The 12,066-nt window shown below is 36.4% G+C and overlaps 1 protein-coding gene across 2 annotated transcripts in view; it reads left to right on the top strand.

The window, feature by feature from the left end:
- Nucleotides 1–12,066, top strand: part of DMD (dystrophin) — a 990,047-nt gene that overhangs the window by 94,330 nt on the left and 883,651 nt on the right. The gene's annotated exons all lie outside the window — the stretch shown is intronic.

The following is a 12,066-nucleotide window of genomic DNA, read 5'->3' as shown; positions in this document are numbered from 1 at the left end:
TGAAATGTCACACTTGCCTTGAGTTGTCTAGACTGGAAAAGAACAGCTGTAAAAAGAATGACAAATAGATGTTTTTCTTCTTTTTCTGTAGTGAATCTATATTAAGGAAACACAGGTCCTCTCAGTAGAGCTGATGAGTTGGCACTGAGTTGAAATAAAAATCAATGTTTATAATAGGTAACTGTCCTAGCATCAATACTAATATTTCTTAATCTTCACTTAATGTTATAGATATGAAATCCTTAATTGAAAGCAGTTCTGAATGATGTATGCAATGATAAAAAACAAACAAAAAACCCAAAAAACCCCCCAAAAAGAAACAAAAAAAACCCCCACTGATCAATGTAGAGAATACATATAGGTAGAAAATATATTAGTTCTCTTAAATGTTCATGTCTGGTACAGCCAGAAAATCCTACTTTCAGTTGGGAGGGCATCGAATCTGCTGGGATATAAATACAATTTGTTATTGCAGATATTCTTGTGACTTGCTCAGACAATGCCCACTTAGTGAGAAGATGAACAATACTCATATTAAATCTAATTTTAATAAAAATTTCACTAGTGCTTCAAATATTCTGAAGTGGAGTAAGAATTTCAGGAACATGTTATAAAATGTTATGATTTTAAAAATTTCTCCTCCCTTTACCTTTCCCCCTACCCCAGAATGGAAAAAGTACCTCAAAATATGGGTAAGGGAACTGTGTATACCCTCTTTCTTCCTTGCTATCTTAGTATCCCTGTCCACTTTATTTTTACCAATTCTTTCTACTCCACTCTCCCAAGATAAATTTACGATGTTGAGCTTTGACCCAATGTGTGGATGAAAAATGTGTTCAGCCCCAAACTGAGCATTCAGTTTTTACAAATTCCAGCGCACTAATGTCAGGCAGATGAATTTTGGATAGGATTTGTACCTAATTTCAGTTGGTTCTGTAGACAACTTAAAAATAATCTGAGAACCTTATGCAAAGTTGCAAACACAGGTTTAATAACACAGCCAAGTATGTTGTTTAACAACATAGCCAATTCTATTGTTTTAGTGTATTATTTTATTTTAGTGTATTATTTAGATAATGAAATGTTCTTAAGCAGGACCTGTGCCTGACTGCTTAAGAAGAAACACATCCTGTTATTCTTTTGTGTGTCACAGCCTGCCCCCCTCTCCCTGGGGTACTGGCGAGACAGAGACTGGACCAGAAGTCAATGGTATTGTGTAATTTGATGGACCGTGGTGGTACCTCACCTCAAATGCTTCTCTTGTCTTCAGCAATGTGATTTCTACAGCTTCTAATGCTTGTTCTCTATAATGATGGCTTTTTTCCCCACTGGTTGCTGGGTAAAAACACATTTTGAACTATTGGTGGCTCTGGGCACATTCCTGAGTTCTAACTTTAATACATTTTATCTTAAAAATTCTAAAAAAATCATATTCTTTGTAACAGTTGCCACCATCTTTGTGATGGAGTTTAAAACTCATTTCTATGATGCTCTCATTTTTCACCATCCTAGAGGCAAAAGAGACAAACACCACCCCCATTCTTCCAATTTGAATGTTTTTTCTTTTTGTGAGAACTGAACAGTCACTTCCCAAATAAAGCTGTTAAATGAAAAATAGAAGCCTCAGAAGGAAGCTGAAGGAAGAAGAGTCTGCAGTAAACATTGTGGCTGTTTGCAAGGTGTTGCCTATGAGCTGTCTAGAAATTCAGTTATTTTCTTTTTCTTTTCAGGAGTGTTTGATATTATAGGGCGTAGGGAATACATACTTAACATTCTTTGTAATCCAGGTTTTCTGTGACGTTCTGGTATATAGACTTTTATGTCATTTGTATTAGCCTTCAGTTGGAGTTTTTCCAAATATGGGGTAGTACTGGACAATTGTGTTCAGTGTGCCAGACATTCAGATCCTAACGTGTATTTCTCAGAATTTAAGATCTTTCAGTCACTTGTACAATTGAACCACTACAAACAGAATAAAGTAGCGCTGAAATGGGAAAGGGTATAGGGGAATTAAATTCTATTCTATTGGCTTTCCCCCACAATTATCACTATGAACAAGGGCTTTACTCTGATTGTTCTTTCTTTTCTACCCTTGGAAAGTAGAGGATGCTTGGGAGTTGTGAAAGGATGCCAATACCTGAAAACATGAAATCTGCAATAGTTCTTTCTGAATTAAATAAATCACAACTGTAGCTTAAATACATTCATCAGTACTTTGTCTGCTTCGGGTGAGGTGAAACAAGGGTGGAAAACACAGTTCACTTGCCTTTATTTTACACAGCTGTTCTTAGAGGCGTGTGTAAATTTCTTTCAAAATGTCTCAAATGTTGTATAATAAGATGAATTCTAGCTGTGGACCAGTTGATGCTGTCAGCTTTATAATGACAGTATCTTCACCCTAAGAATAGAGAGTGTGTATTGTAAACAATTACATGCTAACACCTTGGTATCATTAATTGCAAACTTCTCTGATACATTCTCTGATGTCCCAGTGGCAGCTCCTTCTAATTAACTCAGACACTAATTGGGTCAGATGAAATAAAGTAGACAGCAGTCAGTCAAGCAGACTAGAACAGCCTGTTCTCTAATTTCTTTTGACAGAGGAACAAAAAAAGAACTTGAAATATTACAGAATAGTGCTAGCTACCACAGTGTACTTAGCATGGTTGTTTGCAATGAATATTTTAATACAAACTGTAACAAATGTTGGTCCTTCACATATGGTTAACCCATCTTTCTCTGTGTTCTGCATGTGTGTGGAATGAATTTTGAGTGTCTGTGACCATGTAAAGCATTTGCCTGATTTTTTTTTTCTATAGGAGCAAATCAGAAAATCTGGGACAATATACGTAAAAATCAAAGCAGTTCAAAGCTTTGCAACTATGCATCACTAGATGGCATTTGCTGAAAACAGAACAGCAATTTCATTTTCACATCAGAAGGTTGTGTGAAACACTCGATACTAATGTCATGTTTCAGACCCTGATTACCTATTTTAAATCCAGATGCTTCTTTCAGCTTCATTTGTTATTAGTTGAAAACCTATAATTCAGAAAGTTTGTGGGCTTGTATGTCCTAGTTTTGATGTGTTCTGCTCTGGCTGGCTCATGAATTAACGTTACTGTCCTTGGTCTCCTGTCCTCTATTGCTCATACCAGAACAAAAATAGTAACCTAGATGGTAAAAATCTCCAGCTAAGGAAGGGACACAGTCTACTGTAAGCATTTATCTGCTGTTTTCTGAAGAAAACAAAAAATAACTGTAGTTTTCATAAAGGTTATAAATATGAAAATTGTGGGTAATTTTATCTAGTTACATAACCCTGACTTTATTTCTAGTAATTAATCTCTGTATCTCTGTTCTAGTAATACTTCCCAACCAGTGCCTCTGTCACAGATTACTTTGAGATGTGCTGCTGATCAGCGAAACGCTGACCTCTCTTCCAAGGTTTAAAAAACATAAACAAAAAACCCAAGAACCTATAATTCCTCTGTCCTGACAAGCCAACTTCAGTGTTGGCCACAGCCCCTTTTGGGGGATATTTTTTTTTTTTTTTTTTTTTTTTTTTTTTTTTTTTTTTTGGTGACATTGTTGAAATACAGGAACTGCCAGTGCTGCTCATTTCTGGCCTGTAACTTTTCCCCCAGTGGTGTCAGGGACATTTGGTAATGCTGGGGTCTCTTTGAGCTGGCTGGTTAAACAGCAGCCGAGGTGAGAGCGCTTGCTTTCACTTTGAGTTAGTTTCAGCAGTTCTCAGATCCTTGGTGCAGAGGAGTAACAATGCTTATTGCAGATTGTCACTGAGGGTGCAGTGCACACAAACCAATTTTATTAGTGTCTAACTGAGGAGGATTTTCTGCTGCTGGTTGTTCAGTAGGGCTTCCTGCTGCCAGGCCACAGCGGGGCCTGTCCATCTGTCCTAATGCCACTGTCCTTCCTGTGCACCCATGAGCTCAGAGGGGAGAAAAAGGGTTGGTACTGATTCTCTCTGTCTTCAGTTTGTAATTCCCATTTTCTCCGGGAAAGAACAAAAATGCATTAAAAGTAAGAAACTCTGAAACCAGAGGTACTACAGTCGAGGTCTATTTAATCTATTTACTAGGTCTAGTCACTCTTCAGAGAAGTTACGTGTTGTTTTTTTTTTTCCTAAAATATCAGTCAGGTTCTTTGTTCCAGTCAGCCCAACAACCAGTAAACATTGCCTCCTTCCTTCGAGCACATTGATATTTCTGCTAAAAAAACCTTACAAGTTATTAGTTGTTTTTGAAAGATGAAAGGATCAAAGTATCTCTCAGCAGCTGTGGTAAAAATTGCAGGTGTGGGCTGTGGAGTTGCAATAGTTCTATATGTAGCAATAATAATAATAGTAGTAAATCTATGAGCCAAAAAGTGTTTTGGTTAATTTTATTTGTTATTACATGAGGTATTAGCAGAATTTGACTTGTGATTCCCTAATCTGTAAACAAGAAAAAAAAATGTCCTGTTCAAATGAACCAACAAGAAATATTAAGTATTTTCCCCGTCTATACTCATTTGACAAGATGAAGTCAGTATTCATCAGTTCCTACTTTTTTTCACATTTTGGTAATTCTAGAATCCTTCCCCATTAATTTAGTTCATTTTTTAGCACTAAGAAGACTTATCCTGCAAGTGAATTTTGTCACTGTCAACAACAAGAAGGAAACAAACAAGGAAAAAACCCAAAAAACTCCAAGGGCAAACACAAACTGACAAACAAACAAACCACATAACCAAAAAGCTTTTAAATCATCATTAGTGTTTTTTGAGGTACTTGGATATCCTGGCAACATGATCTCATTGGTGTCTGACTGCAAAAAAGTTGATAATACAAATTAAATCAAACAATATTCTGCAAGTTCCAGAAAGTGGCAGTGGTTTCAGCTGGTACCGCCCTTCTAACTAGCATGGAGGTTTAAGTGAAGACAAATATATTATAACCTCATTTAAAGGTATAATATATGATCTACAGTATTCAGAAAATCCTGTCATAAAAATGGTAAGATGCTAAAATAGCATGGGCTTCCACTGAAACATTAACAAGGATTCTTTTAATTTGTCAATATATGTATCTAACATTGAAAAATAGATAAAAAAGGGGACACTACTTATTCACAGGTGAATATTCAAATGAGTAGTTGTATACTCCAATGTAAAGATAAGGCATAAACTGAACTCCTTTTGAAGCACCAGCTTCTCAGGTAGAGATACGTTAGTTCTTTAAGTTTGAGCAGTTATTTATCTTGTGCAAGAAATCTGATGTATTGAAGCACTGGAGGTTTTTAGGTTGCATTTTACTAGTGATTTCCCTTTGGGAAAAATTTACTGCATCCAAAGCAGTTGCTGGTTAGAACATAATAAAAAACCCCGGGAGACAAAACCAGTTAAGCTTGTGTTTCCAAAGCTGTTAATAAGTAGAACAGGATATTTTTGGTAGAGTGTGGGTCAAAAATCCTACAAGTCCTTATCATTGAAAGGGGCAAAGCAGAGTTAGGGTCACCAGCACTCGAGGCAGATGTCCTGACACTCAAGTGTTGTGTTATAGGTCCTCAGGTCAAATCCATGGACATGGAGAAGTAGGATGAGTGTCCAAAGTGTATTTGTCTGTGATGGACCAGAGGAGGATTAGGTCAACAGCTGGGAATACAATTACCAGTGTATGAACTGGAGCTGAACACCCCTTGTTGTGTATATTTAAAATGTTCTGGAAATGTGAGCTGACATTCTGTTTCTTTTCTTTCTAAATTTCATTGGAATTGTGATCCTACTTTTGTCTTGGGAGTTACATATGCTACAATTTATTTAGGGAAAATGATTGAGAAATGGTGGAGGGGAAGAAGGGCAGAGGGGGTGGTTAACAAACATGAACAAATTACATGAATTTGTTCAAACATAGATCTGTGTGTACATTTCACAGCTGCCCATTGTTGTTTTAGGAATCATATGTAGCTTGTTTGCATTATTCTGGTACTTCTGGATGCTAGTCAAATCTTTTTGACTAAGCTGCACATGCTTCAGTAGTTCTTTTGTTCAAATTCACTGCTTCCCTGCATATGATCATCTAGCTACCAGATATCCTTTTTTTTTTTTTTTTTTCCAGAAAGGAAGTGTTTATCTCTGCTTTCTCCCATCCCATTCCTTCTTTTCCATATGTCTCTTTCCTTGTTTTGTTTCCCCCAAGCCAGGATAAAGGTGTTTACTTCTCCTTCTGTCTTCCCCTCATCCCTTCATCATTTTTCTCTTTTTTTTTTCTCCTGTTCTTTTTTTTTTTTTTTCCCCTTCTTTTTTTTTTCTTTTTCTTTTTCTTTTTTTTTTTTTTTTCTTTTTATCTTTCCTTCTGTTCCAGGCTGGCAGGCTGTCATGTTCTGTCCTTTGTGCTGCTCCTTGTTTACACATGATATCCATACTGGTCCTCAAAAACACTCAGTAGCTTTTCTCTGAATAGCTAATTAGTTGAAGTTAGATTCAAAGGGTGAGACCTTATATAAACACTTGCAGTGTCTTAAAGAATTTAAAAAATAGGAAAAGTCAGGAAGCAGTTTCCCTAAAACATCTATAATGAGAGAACAATTCCAGTTAACATAATGAAATGAGAAAAATAAAAGATTTTTTCAGCCTGTCTTTCAGTCTAGACTAGGTAGTTCAGTAGTTCAATCTGCTACTCCAATCTGTCTGTAGAAATCTTGTAGGCTGGGTCTTACAGATATCCTCTCTTTTGTCCTCTGATCAGTAAATGGCATCCCTCTCTCTGAGATCCTCTATTTGAAGAAAGTGGGGAGCAAAGTCTTTTATGTTAGGAATACACCTGTTCATTTCCTAAATTTACCTTAAATCTTACCACACCTTTCTCAGTAAAATTTTAGTCTTCTATTTTTCATAGTGTTTAGTTGTACTTTTTTTTTTATTTTTCCCTCTATAAATCAATATTAATGAGGGCTTTCAGTGTTCCATTTCTGCTGAGCATTTGAATAGATTCATCAGTGTTTTGAAAAGCCTGAGATGGTCTGATTATGGTGATTTGACTCTGGTTCTACAGTAAAGTCTCAAGAGGGTAGCAGAGGGAACAGGGAGGTTTAACAATATTCATATTAAGTCAACACACTGCTCATCAGTACATTTATAGAAGATGGACAAAGAATTACATGTTCTGTATTGCCTTACATGAGAAATAGACTTAAATTCCTTGTCTGTCTGTCAAAGCAGCCTATTGTATTTCCTGTCAACTTGTGAATGTCTTGGATGACCTCAATGACTAAAAATCAAAGCTAGTCCACTTGAATATCTTTCAGTCATTGTATTGCATTGATTTTTTTCTTCCCCCCTCAGATAAGCAAGAATGGGAAGGGAACATTTCTCAGCAGCTGTAGTTACTGGCAGGGTATTGTAGCAGTGCACTGAAAATCTCAAAGAATAGTGAGTCGATGGAGCCAGAGTATCAATAATGTGACTATCTGTGGCCTCTTTTGTTCCTGGTGCTCCCACCACTGCTGGTTCTCACTCCCACTCACTGAAGAAAATCCTGACCTTTTCTCAATCTGCATTGTTTGGCTGCTAGAAAATCAAATAGCAATTTTGATGGTTTTATTCTCTAAAGTGCAGTGTTCCAATGAACCTGCAGTTGCTATGAATGAGGGAACTTACACCTGCCTTAGCACCATTGTTTCGAAGTTTTCACCAGTATAAGAGAATTATTTTTTTTTTATTTTCTTCTTTTTTATGTTTTCTTTTTTTTTTTCTTCCTCCTTTCTTGCTTGTAGGTTCTGGAAGACAAAACATAACTATTCAATTATTGTTTACCTAACTCAGGGCAACACTGGGTAACAGAATAAGATGCCTCCTTCCTCCCTGTTTGATCCCACACCTGTGAAGGAATTGTTTGCTGGAGGCTGCATAAAATCTATCACACAACTGAGCCTCCTATCACTGCCTGTCTCTGAGTGATTCAAACACTCTACAAACATCACATCTTCACTGACATGATAAGGACAATGATTGTTTGTTTGTTTGTTTAAAATTGAAGTTTATAATCCGAGGACATGGATAATTTCCCGTACTCAACAGTTTTGTTGAATGTCTTCTAATTTTAGAAATTGGGGTGTACTTACTCTAGAAAAGAATTTTCTAAGCAACTTGCATTATTAAACATGACCCAGATCTGTAGAAGGCCGATGATGCAGTCTTCATGTGTTCACAGGAAGAGATAGGTGTGAAGTCTCCATCCTTGGAGATAATAAAAAGCCAAACTCAACGGGTTCCTGTAAAATCTGCTCTAGGTGGCCCTGCTTGACTGGGGCAGTTGGACCAGATGATGTCCAGGGGTACCTTGCAGCTTCAGCCATTCTGTGAGTTAGTGAAAGAACTATTTGTTCAGGTGTGTGAAGAGTTGAGAGGTTGAAGATCCTCTAGAAAAAAAGGGAAGGATGCACCAAAGTGTGCAAATTTCCTTCTCCCTATGACATGTTTTCTGAGGGAAAGTGGCTTTTATGATTTAAATGCAATAATGTAGTGACATACATAGTGTATGTTTCTGAATTATAGTTCATTTTGCAGTCTGCTTTGTATTTGTCAGCTCAAATTGTTTAAAAAATATTATTGTTTAGTGATTTGTTAGCACTGCTATATGCTTTCAGAATAGTATCTAGAGTATAATGGTATTTAAAATATTTTTTTCCTCTTACAATTTTTTTATTCAATATGTTTGGTGGTATTTGAGGGGTTAGGGTGGTCTGGAAAAACAAGGGTAATAAAAAGTGTCATTTACTAAGAGATGACAACACAGTGTTGGATCTTTTCTTGTAGAAAATGGATGGGAATTGCATTGGAGTGGTAGGTTGCAAACATGAGCTGTTAAGTATCTAGGAGAGTTGTATGTTGACCCCTTGCCATTATTAGTAGCATCTTTGCTCTTTTGAATCATGGTTGTTTCTAAGCATCCTTCACTGTGCCACTTGTCTCTATTAGCCTTGCTGCCTGATTAAGTGTCAGAACTGTCCTTTGTCAGATGATTAGCTTCATTAATACTGCACTTTCTCTCTGGGCCATAATTTATTATGAGGCCTAACCTGGAATAATATTTCAAAAGTCAAATGTGCAGTTAACTAATCTGAGAGGTTTGCATTCACAGCTGAAAAGCTGAATGCTCATCAGAACACATTTGTGAATGTGTGGTAGTTAAAACAAGATCTGTTCAGTGGTACTAGAGGCTGTATGGCACAAAAATCAGGTAAATCTTATTGCTCAATATCTCTTTTTTCTGGAAGGCTTTTTGTAGACCTCAGAGCATTCATTTTCTGAGTTGATAACCTGCAGAAAATGAGGTTAAGCCTATTCCACTCAATGTCCATCTATTTGAGAAAAGCATTTCTGCGGAGGGAAGAGATCCATTGTTATTATGATAAAGGAATTCAGGATCCATGCAGTGTTTAAGTCTAATCTGAAGAGAGACAGTACACTTATTCTCCAATTCTTTCAGCTTGAAAAAAAAAAGAAATAAACATATCATATTGCTCTTGAACAGGTGGAGGAATTACCAGCCTGGCCATTTGATTATTCTTGACTAACAGTAAAGGACATTCACTGGCTCAGTGCTGAAGGATCCCTTATAAACACAGCATTTTAAACGTGGCACAGGAGTGTTCTTGGCACGTTTGTGCAGCACCTAGATAAATGTCAGTCAGCTTCCACATCTAGCATTCAATCCATAAATCTGGGCTAAGAGAACATCTCTTTGTAAAAGATCATGTTTACAATGGGGAAATCATGCCAAGCATAACCAAAAGATGGATTCACTTTTAGGTTAGGAGGCTGTCACTAACAAATTGTTGTGGTATAAACTTGTCTGAGCAAGCACCTAGAGATGAAAGTGCTTGCAATGATCTCTGTATAAAGATAACAGCAGTGGAATAGATTTGTGTTTACAATATAGCAGGGCACTGCCTGGACTTTGAATATGTTTCAAGCATTCAAGTTGTGGGGTTGACTCTCATTTTTCTTAGGAGATCCTGGTTTTTATTAGCACAGTGGACATGAATTCATTGGTGACTAGCAGTTAAACTTGCATATATCTTTGTGGGAAGAAGAAAACAAACAAAAAATCCTAAAACAAACAACCCACTCTGTTACTAAATATGCTATTACATCTCCCTGCGGTGGAAAAGCAGAAGTTTGAACAGTTTAAAGAGATGCTTTGGCTCTTTCCTTTTCCCTGCTAAATATCACATAATATTGTTTGAAGAGTTTTAAAAATGTGATTTTGTCTCTTTTTTCCTTTCCCTTGCTAAATGACACATTATTCTTCAAACCCATTTGCATTTGGCAGTTTTAGCAGGCATGATTAAACAGAAACAGCTATTTATGTGTAATATTTTATATGAAGTTGCTGAAGAAGTTTGTCATATAACATCTGATTGAATATTTATCTTCTACTGACAAAATGTATCTTTCTTCTCTTATCTTCTGTGTACTGCTCGTGGCTGGAATGAAACAAAACTCATATAATAAACAACTTACAGTCAACACAGAGGGAAGTATTGCTTGTGGGGAAAAATGAAATTTTTAACAGTTTCAGCATCATGCATAACAAAAAAACATGCATCTCCTTCACATGCTGTTGCTTTTAGATGAGCCTCATAACTATTCTAGTATTACTTCCAGCCAAAGGATGAAGCTGACAGCAGTATTTGGGATAGATTGCAATAGAATTCTAGGAAGTTTATTGTAGCAAGTACTCATATATATATATATTAGTGGCAGAGTGTATATAATGCATATCTTCTATGGCAAGTTTCCAGTTGAACTATTGTGTTGTCTTTTTCAAGATCATCTGAGCTCAGAATATGCTCCTTCAAGTTTGCAGTACTTCTTCATAATGCAATAGTAACTGCAAACTAGTATACTTTATGAGTATATTCTGTCTTTGAAACTGGAAAACATTCTGGAGAGAAAAGTATGTTTAAAGTGATATTGAGGTGAGAATTTAAGAACAAAAGATATATTTGTATCAAAAAGAGTTGTCTTGTCTTCGATCCTTGGACAGGTGGAGGGAGGGAAAAATACACTATTAAGACCATGAATTTCTCTTGTAGCTTGTCTATTCCTGCCTTTCAAATTTAGCTGAATCCATTAACGTTATTAATTGCTGAACATTTTAGAATGGAATTTAATGTCCCTTTTTATTTAAGAAGTGTAGAGAATTTTACTGCAAACCAAAAGGCTGCATGTGAACTTTATTTTAGGGTGCATTCTGCACCCTTTTCCACATACGCCCTTCAATTCTAGTTGGGGTTGATTTTATTTTGCCAAGTAAAGAAATCTGTTCTTTATATTTCAGGGGTGATGCCTAATAGATCTTTTTGAGCTTATGCTTCCAGAGTTCTAGTTTGGAATAATTTTTATCTTTCAACCTACATAAAATACAACAGAATTGTACCTTTGTTTTTCCAGTTCCATTCAGTATCAAGGCTGTACTTAGATACAGAACTCAAGGCCTAAGATAAATCATCTCCCTCTACAAAGTTTTCATGTTAAAGAATTGAAAAAGAATTTCATGTATGGCTGAACAAATACGTGTGTGGGTTTGGTTTTTCTTCTTTTTCCACTGGAGGAAAATTATATAACAATTTGTGACAGGTAAATAATTGCAAGTTAAGAAAGACATAAGGTATATCAGGGGCTGCCAATGGAGAACTCTTGTTGGTGTCCAGAAGGTTTCACTTCCTCAAGCAATTTGAGGAGGTGCATATAATGTTATTTCAAATACTTTTCTACTGTAGTAGAGATTCCTGATGTCAAAACCATCAGATGACATGTTTGAGGATTTTTATACCTACATGAAATGAAAAATTAGAATGGGATGTTTCAGATCCTACTGCGACGTGTTCTCTTCCATAAGAAATGTAACTGCAGGACGGGTCAGTTGAACTAGGGATATAGACCATGACTGTGAAGGAGACCTGTAGACCTTCAAAATGTGTTGATGCAATTATCAAATAATAGACCCAAGCATTTTTTCTGCCTGTGTTTGAAGAATTATTAGTAGTTTACAGTAAA

This window comes from Chamaea fasciata, unplaced genomic scaffold, assembly GCF_029207755.1.
Source record: "Chamaea fasciata isolate MVZ Bird 193981 ecotype frontalis unplaced genomic scaffold, bChaFas1.0.hap1 SCAF_2, whole genome shotgun sequence".
In the NCBI taxonomy this organism is placed as follows: Eukaryota; Metazoa; Chordata; class Aves; order Passeriformes; family Sylviidae; genus Chamaea; species Chamaea fasciata.
This window is presented reverse-complemented; position numbering and strand designations above follow the sequence as displayed.